Raw genomic sequence first — 23,468 nt, 5'->3', positions numbered from 1 at the left:
GTATAAATTTACTCTTTTGTAATTATCACCAAAAATAATTTAGAAATTAATGTCATAAGAGCACAAATATTGTAAAACAGAATTATTAAAATGATATCATAACAGTATTTTTTATTCATTATGTATTTCCTTAACATCACTTAATATGTTTTACTTCATCTAAAATCATGGATTAATTAATTGACTGCTTACTTAATGTACAGGCATGAATATTTCTCTTGTTTTCTTTCTGATTGAGAAGACATTAACTTTTTTATGAAGAACAAATCAAACCAAAATTCTTGCTAAGCATATAACAAGAAATTTTGTGTTTCATTTTTGAAGTAATACCTCAGTGTGTTTATACTTTGCAATAGTAATCCTCCTTAAAAAGCCTGAAAATCCTGAAAGACCAAGGGAGGCTGGCAGTGCCATATGAACTCTAACTAACATCTTCAAATTTTGTAACTAGTGTTTGAATCCTTGTACCTTGAAAAAAATATCTGTAAATACCAAGAAGGTTTCCTCAACACTAGATAAATAAAAGTAAACACAAATGGAACAAAAATGTAAAATACCATCAATTCGGTGGAAGATCAGTAAGCTTTATACAGGTGTCTCTGGGTTTGTTAGCCCAGTTCTCAATTAAGAAAGAACAGACATAGGTCTATATTAAGTTCCTTTCATTTAATCTCAACCACAAATAAATATATTGAAGATAATTGTTGAGCTAGCCTGCCCTTGCCATTGGCATTACTAACTTATAGAATACTTGCTAGGAGCATGGGTTCAAATCTCTCCTGAAATCGACATGCTTTTAAGAGACCCAAAGCACTAAACATCAATAATAAGCCATCCATAACAGCATCCCTCTTATGAGCATATGTGCATATACTTAAAAGTGTGGATCATTTTTTGTAGTGGCACGAGCAAGTGTGAGCTTCCTGGATCCTATTTCTTTGAGACCTTTTTAACTTCAGTCTTTTTGTGACCACTTTGCCAAATAACAAATAGGCAAACTAAAATCAAGTTTTGAGCACACAGATGCAAGTCCTCCAGATTTTTCTTCCATTCTGCCTTGAAAAACTCATCCTTGCTCACACTGCTGCCTTTCAAACAGCAGTACTCCCGGCCTGAAGACTAACTGATATTTGAAGTACAGTAAATTTAACTTTCAAAACCAAACAGTTGTTCATATTCAGAGTTTGGCTAGAAATTCTAAGTTCATCCATGCTGTTTTGCTGTCCACAGGGCTGGTGAGGGGTAAAATTGCACCCTGCTAGGGGAGCTCTAAGTGTAGTTTCTGATATGACAGAAGCCAGGCTGGTGTGCCTCAAAGATCAGATCAGGGCTAATGCCTGAGGGTGTAGCATGTGATCAGTAAAACTGTAATCATGGGAAGCTGTGATCAGAGCGTGCAGGTTCTGACCACAGTTGGGTCAGTTCCTTGCACCTGATCAGTCTTCCAAAGTGGTCCTGAGTAGAGAGGAAGAAGCGATGCTAAGGGAAGGAAACAGAAAATAAGAGACAGCAGGACTGCTCCAGAGGGTCTGTAATAACTTTAAAGTCATGTCTTGGGTTTCTCTGATACATAGAATAGTTACTTTTTTACTTTTTATTTGCCTTGGAATGTGTTTCCATTGTTCAGCGTGTTGGTTTCCTATATCACTCCTATCAGGCAGTGTAAACCTTGGTACTTTGGAGCTATGTAGTTGCTTTTCATGTTACCCTGGCAACTGAATAACTAACACTTGAAGAGGAAGCAATAAAGAAGTGTGTGTTTTAATTCTTTTACAGTTTGATACTTGAGAGATGGAGAAACTCTGCATTACTTCATCAGAAGGGAGAAAGTAAACTGCTTTTTATTTGTATCTTTTAACTGCTCTGGAAATATCTACCCTATTGCTTTTATTCAAAGAGCACACTATATTGCTAATCTGAATTGATGTATTTATGTTAAATGGAATACTATCTATAGATTATTTGTAATACAGATTTATGTGTTTAGAGTAGAGCAAAAGTAAAAAGAGAGAGGAATGAAAAGGCTGAGCCACATCTTAGCCACTTCCTAAACCCTTGGCCTTCAGGGACAGTTCTGGTTATACAGGCTGGTCAATTTTACTTTTTGTTTCACTCAACTTCAGAAACGAAAACAGGTGAGACAATTCAAGAAGGCAGAAGGATAAACTGTCAATTTGACTTTTTGAGGAGAGAGGTGGATTGGTTTTTGGAGAATCCATGAGGTGGATGGATAAAATTGACCTACCAATTTTTTCAGGAAGTTGTTTGCCTTTAGATAAGGCACATAAATATATCTACAAATAGACTGATAATTTAACCACCCCACTTTTCCTTAAGGGAATCATTCCTCCTGTTAAATACTTTTTTTTTTTTTTTTTTTTTTTTTTTTTGCTAAGGAGACTGTTATTTATTCCACTTGGTGCAGAGTTGTGGAGGATGGCACAGAGGGAACCAGTCTGCATAAGAGATTCAGAACATAGTCAGGATACTGTGGTCTAGGGACTGTTCTGAGAAGACCAAATTTATTTGAAGCTTCTTCAGAAAAGGCAGATACAAGGCCTAGGATAACATTTACCATAAAAGGGTAGAAAGCTACAATATCCCTCTAACCAATCCACATGTCCTGTGAGAAAGATGTTATATATCTTTATTGCCTCTTTCCTTTGCTTTCTTTTTCCTTTTCTTCTGCTGTTTTCTGTCTCATATTTTACTTTTCTCCTTGCATAGCCCCAACAATTCATTTTAATCATCTCTTCTTCCATAACCTGCAGCTTTAGTATTCTGCATCTTTCTGCATGCTAAAATTGCTCTCCAGAGCATTGCTCCACCCACACTTTGATGGATTGGTGTTTATTTGTTACCTCTCCCTGCTCTCTGAAAAGCACTGCCTGCACACAGGCACACAGCACTGATGCTTCCACACTTAGCTACAACATGGAGCATGGATCTGACTGGACCTGCAGTGATGCTTTTGCATTTCTATGATTGTGCTTGAACACGGCTTGTTATTAAAAGCAGTTTTGGAGAGATGTTCCCTTCTCATCAGACATATGTCTTGTCTGATTCTACTTTGTTTTTCAATTGCATTTCTCCAATCCTTCAGAAAAGCACATCTTCTGCTATTAATGATGCTTGACAGGTACTGTCAGTGTCCTATTAAGTTAGATCATTTGGGTCATAAAACTGCTAGCATGCTCAAGATTTTGGATACTTTTAATTTGTGAAGCTTTCTGATGCATGGGAATATCCCTTTCTTCCCCTCAGAGAGGCAGAGCAGCAAATGCTGATTTCTAACCTTTCAGTCTGTCCTAACTTTCTCCAGAACATCCACCACAGAGGTTCCTTTCCTCTAGTGGTAAGTCGGTGATATTGAAAAGATGATCACTGAAAGTCCTGTTCATAACCTTCCATTTCTGAATTCGTAAGATGACAAATAATTTCCACCTGAACACCTGTGACATTTGGGTTCTGAAACAGTCTCAAATACCATGCTGTTCATTAGTGGGGATTCAATTTCCTGTACCTCTCTGCTTCAGATTTGCTTCAATGCATAGAGTGTGCATATTCATTAAAAGCAACAATAATGAAGTTTTGCTGAAAAAGAGGGGTGTGTAAATAGAAGATGCCTGGGGCAAAGCTATGTTTTGTGTTCTGGACATTTATATAGCTATTTACAGTGCTTTTCAGTTAAATAATAATAATAATAAAAAAAACCCAAACTCCACAGAATTACCATAGCAACTGAAGCAAGTATGTGTTACATTTTTAATCTCTGAGATACACAAACCCTTACTAAGGAAAAAAGCAAAAGAAAAAATGTGAACTTGTGTGCTTTCTCTATGTTTGAAAAGAATATTTTCTTTCTTATTTCTTTGCCAGTATTTAATGCTGCCTTTGTTAGGGGAGTAGCTTTGTTCTCTTTGCATTGTTATGCTTGCATCTCAGGCAGAGGATGAGTGCAGGAGACAGCTGGAATGCATTCTCTTTCGAGACATTTTGGAAACTGCCAGGAGTGTGCAGCAAATGGTGGCTATGAAGCCACTACAATATTTTTTCCTGGTACACTGGAATGTATTCCACAGGTGAACACACGGGGAACACATCTATAAATAAAAATTGTATTTCATATCTATAGAAAACTACTTGCTGTGCTCTTCTGATGTACATGGAAATACTTGCTCAAGTTTATTTTCCCTTGCTCCCCTCTCCAGTTGTTCAGTTTTACTTGGTTTCCTTAAATCCCTTTTGAATTAGATTACACAACACTTCCACTACATAAAAGATCCGTAACAGTTCTGTTTAAAAATATATAAACCCACATCAGTGTGTGTTTTGTCTAAGAAGAGTGAGAGGAGAGAGGCATTGGTTAATCCATCAGTAGTCTTTCCATTATTCTCTCCTATGGTGGTAAATTGGGATTTATTTCTCTTGTTGATGGCAAATATTTTTTTCTCTATTCTATCCACTCCTGTTATTGGCACAATAATTACAAATCCTCTTATCAAGACAATCAAGGGACTAAACTAGCTGCTTTCTCCATATTACTGCAGCACTTTGTTTTGAGTCTTGCGAAAAATGGGCTTTTGCAGTAACATGCCTGGACACTTCACTGTTTCCAAGACAAACAGCTCTTGAGCCAAGACTGATTTGGACAGCATGCAATAGCTTACATGGTTTTTTTTCAGGAGATTCAGAGTCCTTTGGAAGAGCTAAATGAGCCTTACAGCAGCCCTAGAAGGAACAGCTTGTGGGTAGTTGGAGGTACAAAAAGACTGTGTCTGCACAAAACTGTGTGAGTTGACTTAGTGGTGCAGAGGATCACAGTTCTCTGAATAATTTCAGGTCCCAACATCCATTTTAACCAAGTGTATCTTCATGATGCTTAGAGAAAAATCTGTCCTTCTCATTTTCCTCTCAAATATCTGCAACTTGAACTATTTCAAAACCAAGTGAGACTCCATATTTTGGAGAAAACCCTTGAGATACTAATGCTACATGCTCTTTATGTTCCTTACAGACATAGAAATTTAGGTAGAACTTTACTGTGTTTTGTCAGCGTGGCTGCATAGCATCCTTTCCACAGCTGGCCAAGAGTGTTTCTCTTGGAAATGAATGCTTTCTCAGAATGAAAGTTTGCATGGCAAATCAGCCATTTCTGATGAAGTTTCATTTTAAAAGTTTTTGATGGAATCACAATGTGTATAACTTCTTGGGTTAGAACACTGTAATTTGCTTGGATACTATGCATCATGTAAAAGTAAAAATGAACTAAATAGCTGGAGTCTATCAGTAAAGAATATTTTTAATTATAAGAAGATGTAAAAAATGTATTAATATTTCCTAAAAAGTGAAAATTCTGGTTTCATCTAGCTGTAGTTTTTACCTCAAGATGGTGAAATAACAGCAGCACAACTCAGATTTTTTTCCGATTCATTTCTGCTAGCTAGCCTTGAAGTAGCACTTCCAGCTCCTGTGAGTGTTGAGCAAAATCCACAAATGAAATATGAATTTTCAATAGCTTATGTTCAGCTTGAATTAAAAACAAGTAATTTTTTCCTTTCTTTCTCATCTTGGAGTTCATCATGCAGTGACAATTTGAAATTTACAACCCAGACATTTAACATCCTTCACAAGAACATATAATTTGAAAAACCTGTGAAGAGAAATGTCTCTGCTAAAAAATGGCACTATCTCTTTGTAAAAAGACCCCTGTCATTTAAATTTCTGTTCAGTTTCTTATCTTAAGCTAAATAACACTGACATTTTTTTTCAGATGCATTTTTGGAAAGTTGCACAGATTAGATATTAGCTTAAAAGAGTTTTAATGTGACATTGCTGGCTTTCTTCTGTATCCCTTTGCATAAATTTGCATCTAATACAGAATATAGATTTTATTGAATTCCATTGCTGAAAATAGAGACAATGACATTTAGTAGATATTCATAATCCTGCAAACTACTGAGGCAAAACTCACCCTAAATTTGGAAAATGAAACCCAAGGATTTTCTTTCAAAAATGTAGGGTGATGTGTGTTTTGATAAAACCTAGCAAGAAGTATTTAAGATGAGATAAATAAAGCCAGGCTTGATGTCGAACTCTGACTCCACTGAATATTGGACACAATCTCTTCTGGTAAATCCCATAAAATGCATGCCTTTATTTTCTGTTAATTAGCCATCTTTGCAAATCTAATTTTTTATACACCTATAGCTATCTCTCAATTATGTTTGGCATATATGATCCAAGTAAATACCTCCTTATGTCAAGACCCAAAAAGCAGGGATGTTTTCTCTTAAATTGAATAGAAACACTCATTTCTGCACTAAGCTATAGAAAACACATCATTTAGAACACAAGTCTTGTGGGAAATGGCTACCTTGGAACACTGAGTTCCTTCATATTTTAGTTGGCATTAAAAAGTCTTTTAATTCTTCAGTATATCTAATGTAGTTTAGACACCTTCTCACATTCCCCTCCTCTCCTTTTCATATAGAGACAGTAGAAAGAAGAGGGAGGCAGAAATTCAAACCTGAGCCTTCACAAAGTTTGTTCTTTGATGTGAAAGTTTCATTTGATAACAAATTGGACAAGGGTGAAAATGACAAGCACGAGACACAAGAAACTGTATTTCATTTGAGAAGCAGCAGAGCAGATTTCATATTTTGATTAGATGAGATGCTTATCTCAAAAAAGTTAACAAAGAGAATCCAAAAGAGTGCCCATAATGGGCATGGTAAGCTACATTGCCCCACAATGTTTTCTTTCCTCATCTTCAATAAACAGGCTTATGATTATTATTAGAATTGCAGACCACAAAACCAGTATGATAGCAAGCCAGATTTTACGCTAGGAAGTGCTCCCTTTAATGTGTTTAAAATACTGTACAGAATCTTTTTAAATTCAAATACTGGTATCAAATTGAGGGAGGAATATTTCTGTAGGGCAACTTTGATGATGATCAAGAGGCACAGAGCTAAACTTGCAAAGCATGCAATGTAAGTGCTTAATTCCCTGTTTCAAGAGTATCTTTGAAGCTGAGGAGCCCTTAATATGAAGCATGTTGCACAAGTTACAAGCAATCCTTCTATGCCAAGTAGTTATTCAGGGGTGGGGGTTGCTTAACATTTCCTCCAGCCAGCCAATGCTGGATGTTTGCCAGGAGTGAAAGACAGCAACTAATACATACATAAATCCACTTTAAAAATGCACATGGGGAGACAGGTACATAAAGCTTCTGTATTTTGAGTTTATTAGTGATCTACCTTGTATTAGCTTAATCTTTCATTCACCTAGTATTTCTATGATAAAAGTGATTCAAGTTCATACTGCATGAGCTCAAGACTGCATACAGTCCTGGGTTGACACATTTCTCCAATTAGTCAGTGTTTATTAAAAATGTCTATAGCTGAGTTTACTTTGTGATCATCCATGTCTTGTGCTTTATATTATGAGCATACTAAGAAACAGTACCTTTACCTTGTCTGACTTGCAGCTTGAGACCTATCTGCTAATCTGGTAATGGTCATGGAATCAAAGAGGTAGAGAAATTTTTTTAGGTTTTTTTTTTGTTTTGGCTTGGTTGTTGGATGGGGGTTTTTTGGGTGGGGGGGGTGTTGTTTTTTTTTTAGTTGGTTCTTTTTAGGTTAGGTTTTATGTTTTTATGTTTTGGGTTTTTTGTTGTTTTGTTTTTTTAATGAGTGATTCAAGCTACAATTAAGGCCAGAAATGGCCATGCTTTCAGACTAGATTATCATCTTTCCATTTCAGGATTCACAAGGGGAATAAAAGTATGAACAGGGACACAAAGAGGTGAAAGAAGAGATCACTCTCTTGGCAGAGTCCTGTATTGGTGGTCAATTTAGGGACATGAGCTATACGTTATGGGCTGGGAGCATAATTTTAGTTCTAAAAAGAGAAACAGTCTAAAATTGCTTAGAACATAATTTCTAAACTTTGGTATGTTTTGAAACTGGGCATGAACTTCTCAGTTCCCTTGGAGTCTTTCTGAACCCACTCACTTTATCTCTTGTCCCCATGCTGTGTTGCAGTTTCTTTAATCTCTGAAGCAGTTGCAGAAGTTCACAGGCCTCTCTGTTTTGTAGTCTGGTAGATTTTCTGATACAACTAATTGGTTTTGACTCCCCTGGAATGGTCCATTGTGGTTTTACATGGTTTGACATTGTAATGAGATACATTTGTTCACAATGTTAATTTTGTTAGCACTGAGATTCTTTATTTCTATGAAATATTAAGAAACACAGAATGAATTTGGGATCTTCAGGTTTCTGCCATGAGCAGCAATGTAGATTACAGAGAAGTCACAATGTTTTAATTCATTCTGCTGTGCTTTCGTTCCTGGGTTGTAAGCCCAAACACATTTCCCTTTAAATGCTTTAGAGGTAGACAGGTTGGGTTTTCATTGCTTCTAAATATGTGGCTGCCTTGGGGCTTCTAATTTATTTATTTTTTTTAATGGAGTGAGAGACTATAAAACCTATGTGCTGTAAAGCAGCTAGACAAAGTTTCCTACCAGCCCACCAGGCTCAGCTGAAAGAGCAGACATCTTCAAGTTTACTTAACTCTTGTTCCTAGGCTTCTAATTAAAATCACTATAATGCTCCCCATTTTGAAAAGGTCACATCTGATTTTATCTGAGACATTCCCTTTGTCTAATTTTAGCTGTCTCTGGTTTATATACTTACAAAAACCTGAGCAATTATAGTCAACTGTCCATTACCAGTAGAAGATTATCTGGTTGGTGGATGAGTGTTGGCAGAGGTGTGGGCACAGACTCCTTGTCTCTACACATACCTCAGCAGAGCTTGACCCAGAAGTGCAAGGTAGGGACTCATGGATAACTCTGCATGAAATGAGGGAGCACTGGGGAATGGTGTAACTATGGATGAGTTTATTTGTTCAGCTCCAGTGCTTAGGAATAACAGAAATTTGATTCTTCTGATTGTTATTGTATTAATTAATTCAGTTCCAATCTATGGTTCTCATCTCAAAAAACTAAAATACCAGAATTTTTGATGCTATTTATAAGGTTAACTTTTCAATATACTTTTAAAAATATTGTAATATGATAATTGCCGTTATGTTCAGGAGATTCATGGGATGCACTCTTCAAATGTGGTTATTTATCTTCATCTATTTTCATGGTTCCCATTACCATAATATACGAGTTTCATATCCTTTAATGTGTGAATCTGCCCCAGGCCTCTCTGAATAAGTGTGTACATTAGCTACATTTTGAAAGCTGAATGAATTTCATACCATCCAGCTTTAATTGTCTAAGTTAGGCCTCACTTTGTTGCCTTTGATTCCAGTATGGGCTATAAAAAGGGTCAGCCTGTTAACTTAACCTGGCTGGCTTGTACCCTAGTCTCCGAAAAGACTGTTCAGGAGTCTGAGCACCTAAATAAGGTAGTAACACTATCCCTTCAGGAGACTAGGTAACAGGTTTTCAGAGATGTCTAGACACTTGAGAAAGCAGAGGAATATCAAATGGGATTAGAAAAAAAGCTGAAATGCTTAGGCATGTTGAAGACTTACTGAAGACATTTATGGCCATTTGCCTGTCTTGACAGAGCAGAGAAGGGTCTGGAGGTCAGGTCTGCAAAGTCCTGTACTTCTGCTTAGTCACTGGGTCAGTCATCTTTTTTGCTGCTTTATTTTTCTGTAATTCATGTCTTAGGACAGATAATAGACGTTCTGCCCAGTGACCTTTGAGAAGTCTTTTTAATCACATTTGTGCCTAGGGAATACCAGTAAGAAATAACACTAACAAGTACTGCGTGATGGCAGGGTCAGAAGCTGTCCCCTGTCGAGTGGGTAAGAGGAACAGTAAACTTTGTCCTTCATAACTATTTCTTTTTAATATCTGACATAAGAAGAAAGATAAATATCACTTCCTTTATTTGTATAGTTTATGATATTATTCTTTCTGGAAAGTCTGTAAGACTTTTTCATCAGAAAGCATTCAAGTCCTGGCTCAATCAAAGGTATTTGCTTTAACTGACCATACCAAAAGGTCTGTGCTCCTGTGTACCTGATGTTGCTGTATGGCTTTATTGTCTTCCCTCAACTTTCCTTCCATTAATCTGAAGCCTTAAAAAAAAGTACCAAAATTTGCTGCAAGGAAAGTAATGATCCTCCAAAAGAAATTCAGTGCAACTGGAGAGAACCATTTTAATTAGCTGACAGAATTGCATTGTTTAGGTTTCTTTTAAAAATCAATGAAGTGGCTGCAAATGTTTCTAATGTCTTCACGTCTTTAAAACTCTCACTGGGGAGCCCTCATTCCTACCACAAAACAAGTTTTTATTTTTTTGAAATTATTATAAAGGCAACTTGTACTTGGAGGGGGCTCAAATGCACTTTATGTCTCCAGTGATTTTCTGATTGTGCTTGGTGGAAAAAATATTTTTAAAATCCTTGCTCTATTTCTGCTTTCTTCTGGGTTTTGGGGTTGGCTTTTTTTCTGACTTTATATGGGTTAGATGTACATGCTATGGATTTTTACTTTTATGGAATATTGTGCTCTCAAAGTCTAAGCCTGAAGTAAACAATTCTTCTGAAAATCTCTCTGTCCCTTGAGGATACCACTGACTTCTACATACGTAGGACTGTGCTCATCTAAGATTACCTGAAACTGTTGTCTAACACCCAGGTCTGGCTCAATCTTCCCTTCCATTCACAAGCAGAATATATAGAATTATGCATATTGACCTCATAACACTTGTCAAGAGGCTACCACTGACTGAGAAGGGCCTCAGGACAGCACCAGCCAGCCCTGTAACACCCTCAGGTGAATACTGTCAGGGACCATCAATTTCCAGAGGTCAAGCCCCTCTAATAGTTCACACACCAAACCTTCCTTCACTGATTGCGGCTCTATGTTTGCATCAACTTGGATTTATGTTCCCAAGGCCTGAGGCTCAACAGTGCTGGCAGAGAGACAGGTGACGAAAACTTTAAGAACTGCCATTTCAACATGGTTGGTGAAATTAATTCATCTCTCCTGTTCAACAGTGTATTTTCCTTCTGTTTCTGATGTTTATGTACCTGAAGAACCCTTTCTTGTGGTTTTTGACATCTCTGGACAATTTCAATTCAAGCTGAGATTTTGCTTGTCTAGCTGCATCTCTGTACACCCTGGCAATGCCTTTCTAGTTCTCAACAGGTATTCAACAGATGGTTTGTCTTCTGGTTTACATCTCAGGGAGCAGTTGAGGAATATTTGTCACTGCTCTGGTTCGCCTGACTTATTCCTCAGTTATGGAGGCGTGACCGTTGTCATTTTGGATCTCACCCACTGAATCCTTGGTTTTGTCTCTCACTCTGAAAAGAACTAATTTAATCTAAGTTGCTGTATAACTGACAAAGAAACATTGCAAAAGTGTTGCTTCATCACTTTTCATTTGTCTTCTCCTTAGAGAAGATTTAGTGACAGTATTAAGCTAAGTTTTGATGACATTTATGCCTGTGCCAATCTCTAATGAGGTATGTTCTGCTGGACATATTTACAGAGGATGCAAAGATCACAGCTTATCAACGTGAACTGCTTTTTTGTCAGGGATTTTTCAAAAAGATCGATCATGAGTCCAGTCCTTCATTCCTAACTCCCAGGAAACTTATTTGAATTTTCCTTAATGAATATCAGTACTGTTAATCTCTAGTGATTAAAAAGTCACAGGCAACCATAAAATGCTGAAATTCTTGAGACTTCTTTATATGAGAAAAATTCTTGAGACCTTTCCTAACTTCCTATCCAACATAAACAATACAGAAAAATACTCAATATTTTCCTTCACAGTTCTCTCATTCCATTAGCATGCAACAGATAATATTGTTGGTGTTCTATTTCTATAACTTATTCTGAACTCTATTAGATATTGATGCGTTGTTTCTCATGTACATTACAACACCACTACAGCAGTTAAATCATCATTAGAAGTTATCATTATTCTTACACAGTGTCTCTATTTTTTTTCTGATTCAGACTCTCAACTACAATACTCAGTTCTCTCTGTCCAGACCTTTCCTAGCTGATCACTTGTAAATGTGTCAATGTTTGTGAAAGAGTAAATAGAATTTAACTTGGAATCTCAATTCTTCCATAGAGTCCCTCTTGAAAAACAACTTAATTGATTTGAAACTGCTTGCCTTAAAGGTTAGGAGAGCCTTAACACAGACATTAGATGGAAGAAAAAATACTAGAGTTCTATCTCTGGACTTACGAAGACAAAATGCAAACATTTTTATAGTACAGAAAATATGTTTCACAGCCATATAAGCAATCAATAAAAACATTCCTTTAGAGGAAAAATTTAACAAACTGTTTCGGAAATTAAATTATAGAATAAGAAACGTCCAATCTACGTATCAAGAGAGGAAGAAGGAAGGTTAACTCTAAGGGATTTATGTTTATGTTCTCATGACAACAAAACTGAGTATTAGCAAAGAGAGAAAAATCAAAGATTATTTTCTATCTTTGAAAGATCTTATTTTAGAGAACTACAAAAAAAATTCGGACTGACAACTACAATGTATTGTTATTCCTGAGGGAAAAAAATAGTGACATAGCTCTGATGTCAAACTGTGCCATATTTTGGGAGTAGGAAGAGAATTTTCAAATTCATTAAATATAACAATTTCCCCCCATCGAATACATAAATTGCAAGTAAAATTAGAAAAAACTTCCACTGTATTTGTTGTATAAGTACTTGAGAGGAAACACCATCCTGATTTGACAGGAAGCTCCTTTTGAGCCAAAAGCAGCGTAATTGTTCAAGGAGTTTCCTCAAGAATTGGATAGGAACTCACTTCAGCAAAGGAGGGATCACCCTTTTATTTGGAATCCCTCTTCCCTAGATACACTTCCACAGCTATCAGTAACATCTCTGATTTAGTTCAAAAGCTCTGAGTGTGCATGTGAGAACAAGAGACCTGCTTTAGTAGGCAATTTTTGGTACACACCTTGCACTCTAGGGTGTGGAGAGACATTTTTATTTCTTCATTAGGAGTGACGTAAGCTGTCTAGGTGCTCACCACAGGGTTACCAAAGAATGTGGGGGCTTTTGGCTCAGCCTTGCTAACAACCAGTCAGCTTGTGTCCATTGAGCTTAACTTCACTGCACACTTTGCTGAAGTTGTATGGTAGCAGTAAGAATAACTAAAAAACGCCTCTTTTGCAGTCACATGTTATTTCCATTTTATGCCTTCCCAATCTGTAACTCCAACTTTTCTTAGGCTGTTAGTCATCTTCTAAAACTTTCACATTTCTGGTGTTTAGAGAGTTTTAGGGCTCAGAGACAGAGCTGTGAAAGTATGCAATTAGTGACAAGGATGAGAAATGGCAGAACCTTGTCATTTCATTACATTTATATTGTAATGTTCACAGAGCTTCCCAGTAGCCAGCTGCCTCTTAGGCGAGCAATTGCACAGAGCTAGCAGAAGACTGCTGTTGCCCTCACCATCTTAGACTTCAAATTTGGATTTTTTGTAGTCTGTCAGAGGGGAAACTGGAGTACTTATATTTCAAAAGTGGTGGTATCATTTGCATGGGCTTGACAGGAGTATAGTATAGAAAAACACAAGCTTAAGATACATCTATTGCAGACTTCACTGCAATGTAAAGGTACCAAATGGGTTTTAGGTGAGGTTGCTCAGAGAGATGAGTACTCACAGTAGCACAGAATTCAGTGTGGAGGATCCATATGGATGAGCAGCTAAGCTGTGTGATGTTATAATTAAATAGTATGTGGTACTAGAGTGAGCTGCCTTTTTTTTTTTTTTTCAGCTGCCTAGGGTATATCTACATTGCAGTGCCATTTGTGGTGTGGATGCAAACTTCTTTCGCAAGATCCAGATTTCAGTTTCTCAAACACTTGCTTAAGCAGAAAGGAAGCTAAAATTCTCCTATCTCTATTTTTATGTCTGTGGCTTTCCAGGGTTTCTGTTTTCTTCCAGATTGCATCGCCATGTCACATGTAAAATTCCACATCCAAGAAAGCAGTGGAGGGCTATGCCTCTTCTGAGCTGAAGAACAAAGTCTGAAATCGTGCAGTAAATGAAATAGGCTCAAACTTCCTCTATGGTATGCAACTAATTAGCTGATGTTCATTTCATGTGCGTTGTTCACAGTCAAGCTGAGACAATGCATAATATGCATTATAATGTCCCAGGAATGTGTCCTGTTTTTAACTGCTTACTTTTACCACTGCTGCTCCCAGCCATGAATAAACCCTGCTTGAAATTGTGAAACGTGATGGGTGTATTTTGGAGACATACATTTTCAACATCTGAATCTGAGCTTTCTGTGATATAAAGCCTGTGAAAGAATGACTCTGGCACTACAGCCTGGAAAATGTCTTCCTTTTAGATTTTCCTCTCTCTTTGTTTCTTCCTCTCTCTTCCTGATAGTCACCAAAAATTTCAGTTCTTTCACTAAAAAAATATTTCTCAGAGCTTTTTGACTATTTGCATCCATTTAATTTTAATAATGCATGTACTGGATTTTAGTGCTAGCAATGAAACAAGATTTATTTTCCATTATTTATTGCTATTTATTTAGGATTTAGTTAACAGTCTCTGTAGTTACAAGCAGCTATAAGCCAGCCTAGTGAGTCATTTCCTTTACACTGACACCCATTGAAATAGCTCCCTTGCTGAAAATTCACTGATGTAACCAGACAAGCAGTATCGCGAGAGGTCACAGCTCATTATTTCACATTTGCTCAAGTATGTGAATGTTCCCAGGACAGAATAAAATCAAAAGGTTCTAGACCTAGGGAGGTCAAGGACACTAGGGAGTATGGATTTTGTTCACATGAATTGATGCGAAATTTGTTTGCAAAATTAGGTTTACTTACCACCGAGACAAAAATGGGGCTTTGAAAATTTTTTTATTAACACTCCCTATCTACACAAGCCCTGGTGTCAGGCTTGCCGATTTGTGTTGGAAGATAAAGAATTAAAATCGTGACAATGCACTGACTCCTGTAGAAAAAGAAGAACCATAATCGACTTAATATTTAGAAGCAGTAAAACAAAATAAACATTATTAATTCTTGGCATTTGTATGATAACTTGTTCATTTACTCATCATGGTTATCAGAGGCCTCAGTTTTCTTCCTCACTGCTTTGAAGGCATGAAACTGGATCAAGGAGAATTTTATTTCTGGAACATTCAAGAGGAGTTTGTAGCTGTATTTTATTGGTAAGAAATCAAGTGCTTACAATGTACAAAGTGTAAAGGCATGCATGTAAATGCTGGAGATCAAAGAGTTAGACTTCTATGGGGATTATCTAATGTTACTACTTTCTTCCTCACTTATTATTATGGCATCACTCAGAATATACTGGGATTTCTTGTCATATTTGTTGATATACTGGAAAATACTTGAACTTTCTCCAAGTGTGCAGATCTGTCTGCCAGGATGGATTCCTGCAGAACCCAGAGGGGCAGCTTTGGGAGCATCATGGTGGTTTTTCACTAGACTAAGATGCATACAGTGAATAAACAAGCAAACAAACCAGCCTACCTTAGGATAAATGAGGTTCCAGACACCAGCCTAAAAAAAGAAAATCCTGCCTTTGCATGCTTCCTCTCCTCGACAGCATCATGCTGCCATGTGCTGCCTGTCCCTGCAGACCCGGCTGTATTCATCTGCCTTTGTCACACGGCTTGGCGACTTTTCAGGAGCAAACAAACTGGCATAATCAGAACAGAGGAAAGATTTACTTTAGACATTAAACGATCTCTTTAGTAATGTATGACTTTTTTCTCATCTTTTTAAGAACCCCTCATGGCTAAAATAAAACCTAGGTAAATTTGCATTTTGAAAACTGATACTGCACATTCCTTACCAATTCTGGAGAGGGGGAAAGCGAGACTTGGCTGTGTTAGAATGTTGGTGCTCAGCATCCAGAGGGAAGGCTCGTGGATTCCCCAGTGCCTGCAGTGGCCAGCTGCCCCCAAGGCCACTCCAGTGGCCACAGGTATTTTGGGGTGACTGCAGCAGCCTGCGTCTGCACAACCTCCTGTCACACGGCTCCCACGCCCTGTCACAGCTTCACTCCTGAAATAAAAGGAAACTGACAGCAATAAGGAATTAAAAGGGGCTCTGCTAGAAGAAAGAAAAGCATGCAACTGTCCTGGAAGTTTGTGTAAAAGGAGTTTAGGAGTCAATTTAGACTTCTCTTGCTTTTGAAATACCTAAGTTCATTTGCTTTGCTGAAGTTTATTTTATGATTAAACAGACATTTGTCTCCCATTCACTTTCTAGAAAAGACAGGTGGAAAGGAAGCCTTGTGGCTTTGTGCAATTTTATATTCTTCACATTGGGATAAATAATCCCCAGTAAGTGATGGCAAAGCTTGAATTTCGATTTTTTTTTCCCCATAAACACACAACAGTATTGCTGCTTGGCTGGAGTCTGTTATTGTTAGGTACATTTTGTTGCCTTCATCACTGATGCCACCACATTTCTCACGGACACTTGTTTACTGATCTACAGAACTCCTGAGCAGGAGGACTTTGCAGTCTGCTTCTTTTAAGACATCTGTCTTCACAGGGGAGGCCTGAAAGTACTTGCTGCAAAAGAATCCATCATGGCTCATTGCCATCCTTCTTTACAGGACTCTTTTAGAAAGTAGCTATGGGCTTTTTACCCCACTGACAGTTTTAACAGTGTATATGAAGTGTTCAGGTTCATGACACTGTATTTTGCAGTATTTTGTGGAAGTTTATTGAGAAATATTCTGGCCATGATAATTTTCTAGGATCATGCTATTTAGGGGAAGCAGAATATGCTTGACTAACTATAGTTGCATTCATTTTCAGATGGGCAGGTTCTATATAATTCTGCATCATTGTGCAGCCCTTTTTTTCCCCATACTGACCTATTAGGGATAAAAATGAAATAATTAATACTTAATTGCAGCAAATGGACCCAAATATGCTCTGAATTGCATGCACATACCTCACTGGCAATTGTACTTGCAATACCTGAAGGCATTTGGATTGATTCATAAGATTCCCTTTCTTCTCGCCAAATACATAGTACTTCTCCTCTGAGATCTGAACTGTTTTATTTAGTAATTAAGGTAGTTTGTGCAGCATCTTAGAGATGCAAAGGGCAGATGCATCAATTCCAAACCCAAGGACTAACTCAATGGCTCTTAAAGCTTTCCCATTAGCAAATTCTCTGAAGACAGAGAATTCTCTTGAAGGCATATGCCTCTACATCTGGATTTGGCCCATTTTAAACCAGTATCAGAGACATAATGAGAGTAAACACTCATAAATCTAATGGATATGTAACAACATCCTTTCATTATACAGTTTTAATACTTTCATTTTCATTTCCATCATGTGTTTTAGAGCTGACTCTCTCAAGTTACTCAAAACCCTTTGGTCACTGCAGGTTTGATTTTGTTCTACAGGAGACGTGTGTACAAATTGAAATTAAGATAACTTTGTGTTGATGCTTGCCAAAGAGAATCCTAAAAAGATGCACAGTGGAGTTTTTGACAAATTCAAAGATTTGGGAAACCTTACAGCAACCTTGAGCTTGAAGATAATATTTTAATCATAAAGTTCCCCAAGCACAACTGAGCAGGTAAACTGCAGCAATAGAAATTGAATTTCAAATGTACACCTTCTGCATTTAATAGTATTTTTGTCTAGTTCTATTTGTATCAGTGTACATATAGTCCAAAACTAGATAGTAAATTAAGAATGACATGTTGGGAATTTACTAGTGGATGAGTGTCACTTCTTTTACAACAGAATGTATTTTGCATTTTGCTGTCTTCCTACAAATCTCCCCATTCATATATTTGAACAATGCTCAGTTTTGGTTGGTCTTTTATGCCAGAGATGAATGAGAGACGTCTTTCCTCAGTAAGGTACTGTGATCCATGCTCCATGCTCCCTGCTCTTTGATTTCTTGTCTTGTGCTTGATACCTCTAGTGGCAATGCAAGAGCATTGGGAAACATATAGTTATTTGTCTACATGCTCTTTTGCAGTCTAGTTATAGATTTTCTTTGCACTCTTAGTTGGGCTGCTACATTTCTTCTCAATGGAAATGACTGTAAGATTTTAACTGGGCTAGGAAAGCAACTGAGGTCTGTTCCAGAATTAGAAAAAAAATTGTCTGCTTTTGGGGAAACAAATAATTAAAATTGACAGATGAACCTAAGATAAAACTCTTTATTTAATTTTGTATTGTTTAACTCCTTTTAAAAGACATGTCAAAGCAAAAGAGCTATTTTGGAAATGATTAATCAACAGTTTCAGACACAAACCCTTTTTTCCTGATCTTTGTGAGCTATTTGTTTCCCTACTGCAGTGCATTCTGCAGCAGGTTTATTATTCATTGAGAACCTCCTTCTCCATCATTCCACCTGACCAGCAGAAACTTCAGTAAAGACAAGCATTAGAAAAGACATGGAGGAAAAATTTAAAATGTTTGCTCTGCAATCAAATTTCTCATGAGTTATATAAAGTAAGAAAACTTTACCAGTTTAGCTACAGGACAAAAAGTAAGTAGTTTCCATCTTGTAATAGTTCCTGCTCTCTGGACTTGTCAAACACAAACCTAGACCACCAACTTTGTGCCTGGGCCTAAGGACAATTATCAGTCTCCTCTGATATCCAGGCTTCTTAATCTAGGTGTTCCAAACCAGTTTTCACTGGCTATGCAAGCACAGCTTGTATAGATTTTACAGCTCTCTCTAGAAGATGAAGCACTAAAAAAAGCAAAATCCTTTTGGCACAAGCAAAGAGAGCTATCTTTCAGAGGTTTAAACCTATTTTAATTCCAGTATTAGCCTTCATGTTGGCTGCTTTTTTTCTAGTTGTGGGGAAAGATCTTTAAAAAATTCTCCTATTATGGTTCAGATTAAAAAGTTGGTTGAAGATTATGGAACTTCTGTGTGTCCTGGCTCTGGAGACACCAACTACTGAGAGACGTGGGACACAGAGTACAGAGCAAGAATTCCTGTAACTGTTCCAGCTTAATCCACTTCCCCACATGAACTGGCACCCATCTTCCTGTTTGTTCCAACACAGTGGACTGCTTATAGGGTGTCAGTGAAGGCTCTGAGATATACCTGTGGCACTGATGTTAACATGGATGTTCCTCTGTAGTTGGATTTGTGGTAGTGGGTTTGTGGTGTGTGTATGTGTGCACGTAAGAGTCTATTTCCTGTCTCACAGTCCCCACTCCACCTACCACAATCCCTGTACCTATAAAAGAGTGGATGTTTTGGGTTGTTTTTAATTAGTCTAAACATTCCTGCAACTTCTAAAAAACCCACGCTATTTTGGCTCCATTTTCTACTGTAGAAGAAATTTATGACTTTTTATGAGAGTGCCTCAACTGTGGATATTTAATTGAAGCTTGCAAGATAGTCAAACAAAAAGTCTGCCTCTTTCCAGCTGTCACAGTTGTTTAAGCCTATTTGGTACTGTATCAGGAATGCTAAAATTTTAACTATACTGAACAGTAAATGAAACTGTTTAATAAACTATATCTCAGGATTGTAAGCATCTCTTGCATAATTAGCCAGCAATACATTATTTCAATCAGCTAAAAGAAATAAGCAGTTGTTGCTACTGCCATAAAATGCATTTCTAAAACTGACAAGAAAAGAGAGCAACTGCTTGGAGCCTGTTTGTCCGGGTTGTTGGTGCTGTAATGCTGTCAAACTGCACCACTGCAAGGCGTTTGCTCTATACCAACTAGGCATGAAGCTATGCTTAATACTAATTATACTCTGCACTTCACAAGTGAAATGCAGCTGAGTTTATTTGCCCAAACACAGGGATAAGTAATAAATAGGTCACATGTAACTGGTTCTTAGCATTGTTTTATATATTACAGATGAACTCTCTTCTCTAGATCAGTTTCCAGGATCCCATGTAAATTCTTCACAAGAAATGTTCTCTTAAAAATCTGAAAATATTAGGGGATTTTTGATGACTTTTTTACTAGGATGTAACTATATAGACAATTCATGCACTGCTTATTCCCTCTGAACACTAAATGTAAATGAAAATTCAATATTTTATATTTAAATTCTCACATATATGGATGTGAAATAAAAGAAATTATTTAAACTTAATTAAAATTAGATGTTTACACTTACAACACTACAAAAAGAGGGGTACATTGTGTAGAATGAATGTGAAATAAGAAGTATGGTTTAAGGTTCCTGGAGTTTTTATGTCTTAAGAGAAAGAAACTTTAGTTTTTCTTCCTGAAGAAATAGCTAAGTAATTTTTTGACAACTTTTGAACAAATAAAAAGACTGCTAGAGATAATCAATTAAATATAAAGTCTTTGATTTAAAATGCACTGGGCATGGAATGTGAATTTGAAAGAAAGCTGAAAATTGAAGCATGAAAAAAAAAGGAAACAGTTAGTTTATTTCAGAAAATGCTATACTCATTTTCATGGAATTTGAGTGGCCCTGCTCAGGTTTTACTTATTTGATGAGAGATTATTTTCAGGAATAATTGCATGGGAAAGAAGGACAAAAGCAGAATGTTGGAAGTTATTCATTTGTAGCAAGAGCGGGGCCCTGCTGGGTGAGTGATTATCAGTAACTTTGGCCAAGCAATAATAGCATCCTGAAGGCATCTATTCCACACTGCTAAACCTCCAGTTTGGAAGGAGAATGTCATGCATTTATTTTTGAAAGAAATGCAAATGTAGGTTTGCTTTTATGATGTGGTATGTTCCCGAGGTGCCCTGCTTCACCTGCCTCCCAGGAGGGCAGAAAAGAGCCCAGATGCACAGGGTGGCCTAGGCAGGGTGTTGTACTTGTGTCGTGCCAACCCCTTACCCATCATCTCACCCGTGTCCTCTCCACCTTCCTGTGTGCATCAACATGTACATCACGGACCTGGAGAACTTGGGCTGCAGGTGGACACTCATATTGAATCCCTTGCAGATGCTGAACTCCCAGAATGCATTTTATTTATTGAATTCTCACCGTCATCTCCTGCTGAAGATCCACACTCAGATACTTATACCTTGGAGACTCTTGTATGAACTTTGAACGTGTAGGAAACCTATTATGTTGTCTTCAACATGTATGAGCCCTGGAAAACAGAGGCTTTTTTAAAAATTGTACTTTCAACAAGGAAACTTACTGTGAGCACATAAGAAATGTTCTCAGATGCTTTCACTGGCTTCCCCTCAGATTTTTTTATCAGAATCAGGGAGCTGTTGCTTAGATTCAGCTGTGCACCTCATTGCCTTATACAACAACAAAGGCATACTTCAATGCCTTGCCCAAGACATATAAAAAGATGTGGAAGGGATTTGTTGCTCACTACACTTCTGTGAAAAATGGAGTGCTCTATATTGAGGGAATCTCATCCCTATGGAAAGGATAACTTTCTCCAGGGCTGATCTCACACTGGAATGAACTCCGGAAATTTAAAAATCCCCACAGACCTCACTGCCTTCTGCTCCAGTTGCGAGGCACTCTTCTTTGACCCTATCCTCTCTAATGTAAATATTTAACAATCTACATATGTCAAAAGCAACAGTGACCACAACTCTGAAACTCTACCAAGCAAAGCACAAGCTTTTCCCATGGGGACACAGTACTAGTGATGGTGCTTCCTGTATGACTTTGCTTCTCCATACATAGCAAGACAGCACTGACTGTTCCACAGAAACCTCTGTGAGATATTAGAGCAGCTCAAGGTTACTTTTGGGAGAAAAAGGTCTAGCCCTGAAGTCAGCTGCCAGCCCAGACTCCTTTCAATTTGGATGAGCAGCTGGAGATGATACAGGGAGATGGGAGGTACAGGCCGCCTGGACCTTGTGCCCATATTCCCTTGGGTTTTGTAACATATTTATTTCACCTTTATACTTGAGGTTGTAAGACCTGTGTTTTAACTAGTATGCCATGCCACTCCCTGCTAGTGGCAAAATTTCAGGTATCTCAGTGCAGCACTCAAGGGATGTGACATTTATTTCACTTGCTACCTCATCAAGGACTAGTGGTCAAGCCTGATAGCCTGACCTAGTCTTTTTCCAGCTGTATTTCAAGACTGACATGAACAAGTAAAGATATTTGCTCAAATAAATAATCAAAACTACTAAATCCGTGTAATAAGAATTTGACAACAAAAGCTTTTTATTTCTTCCTTGGAATACAACACCATTACTTTTTTTCTCTCCCCCTACTCCTTTTGATTTTCCTGGTACCACTCAAATTGCCCCTAAATCTTGGAATCTTAATTTAGAAAACAATCTCTCAATTTCTACCACCTCCTAAAAAATAGTTCTGAAAAATGGTAACTGTTTTAAACATCACATTGTGTTTTGTTCAGCTCTCAGTACTCATGCTACTGAAAACACTGGAAGAAAGGCAAAATGAAAGTAATATAATAAAGATCTTGACTGTGTTTAGATTTTTTTCACAACACATTAAATAGAAAAGACTTACCACGTTACACTATTAGATTAGCTGAAATCTGCCAATTCCACTGAAGTGCTACTACCCATATGCACAGGTTTGTCCAGTGTTTGTGAAAGGTTATACCTAGCAATAAAACTCATGGAATTTTTGAAACAGCACATATGCACCCGGGGTACTTGAAATATATTGCATAACCCTGGGATCATGCTTTTAGTTGTAGTTACAGGAACACAGACCTGTATTTAGAGGCCTTAAATAGTGATATGGCTTCTAATGTCCTCTTTTCAATTAAGTATATCACAAAATCACAGAATTTTTTGGGTTAGAAGGGATTCCTGGTTATCATCTATATATCTATCTATATATATCTACATATATAATCAAAACAATCACTAATATTTTATCTAATTAATGTGTGACTTGTGTCTATTTAGGGGAAAAAAATCCCAAGCCTCGTCTCCCTTTTCACTATGGGTGTGTGCATGTCCTACTCCTCTCCACTTCCTATCATTACAGGCAAATTTTGAATATAAATAATTACCTTCTATTCATGTTTTCTGTCCTATCTTTAGAGGAAAAATGTATTATATTAAGGTCTCATCACATTTGCTAAAAAGCTGCTTTGCTAAAAAGCCTTTGCTTGTCTGAAGCTGGCTGTTTGAAACCCAACCTGAGCCCCAGCACCTGGCTGCAGGCAGACAGCAGAAAGGTTAGTCTTTCTCTCAGCCCAAAGGATTACACAGGTGCAGAAATGCACTTCTATAACACTACTATGGGAGCAAAAAACTGTGTTGTTCTGGTGACAGCAACATTCTTATCATGGTGCAATTCTGTTAAGTCGTGAGAGTTATTTTAATGTTCAATTGTTTGCTTGGGTTTTTTTCCCTTTAGCAAGTATTTGAAATGAGAATTGAGTTAGGCATCCTATTAATGATTCTATGATTCTATACTTTTAGGAATGACCATTCTACCTGTCCTCAATGTGGCTAAAGAGAACAGCTGTTACTCTGGTTA

General features: G+C 37.4%; 1 protein-coding gene across 2 annotated transcripts in view; it reads left to right on the top strand.

Annotated features, from left to right (window-relative positions):
- Positions 1-23,468, top strand: part of LDB2 (LIM domain binding 2) — a 363,991-nt gene that overhangs the window by 105,846 nt on the left and 234,677 nt on the right. The gene's annotated exons all lie outside the window — the stretch shown is intronic.

Source organism: Sturnus vulgaris, chromosome 4, assembly GCF_052056855.1.
Source record: "Sturnus vulgaris isolate bStuVul1 chromosome 4, bStuVul1.hap1, whole genome shotgun sequence".
NCBI classification, from domain to species: domain Eukaryota; kingdom Metazoa; phylum Chordata; class Aves; order Passeriformes; family Sturnidae; genus Sturnus; species Sturnus vulgaris.
The sequence above is the reverse complement of the archived record's forward strand: the minus strand, read 5'-3'. Positions and strand labels throughout refer to the sequence as shown.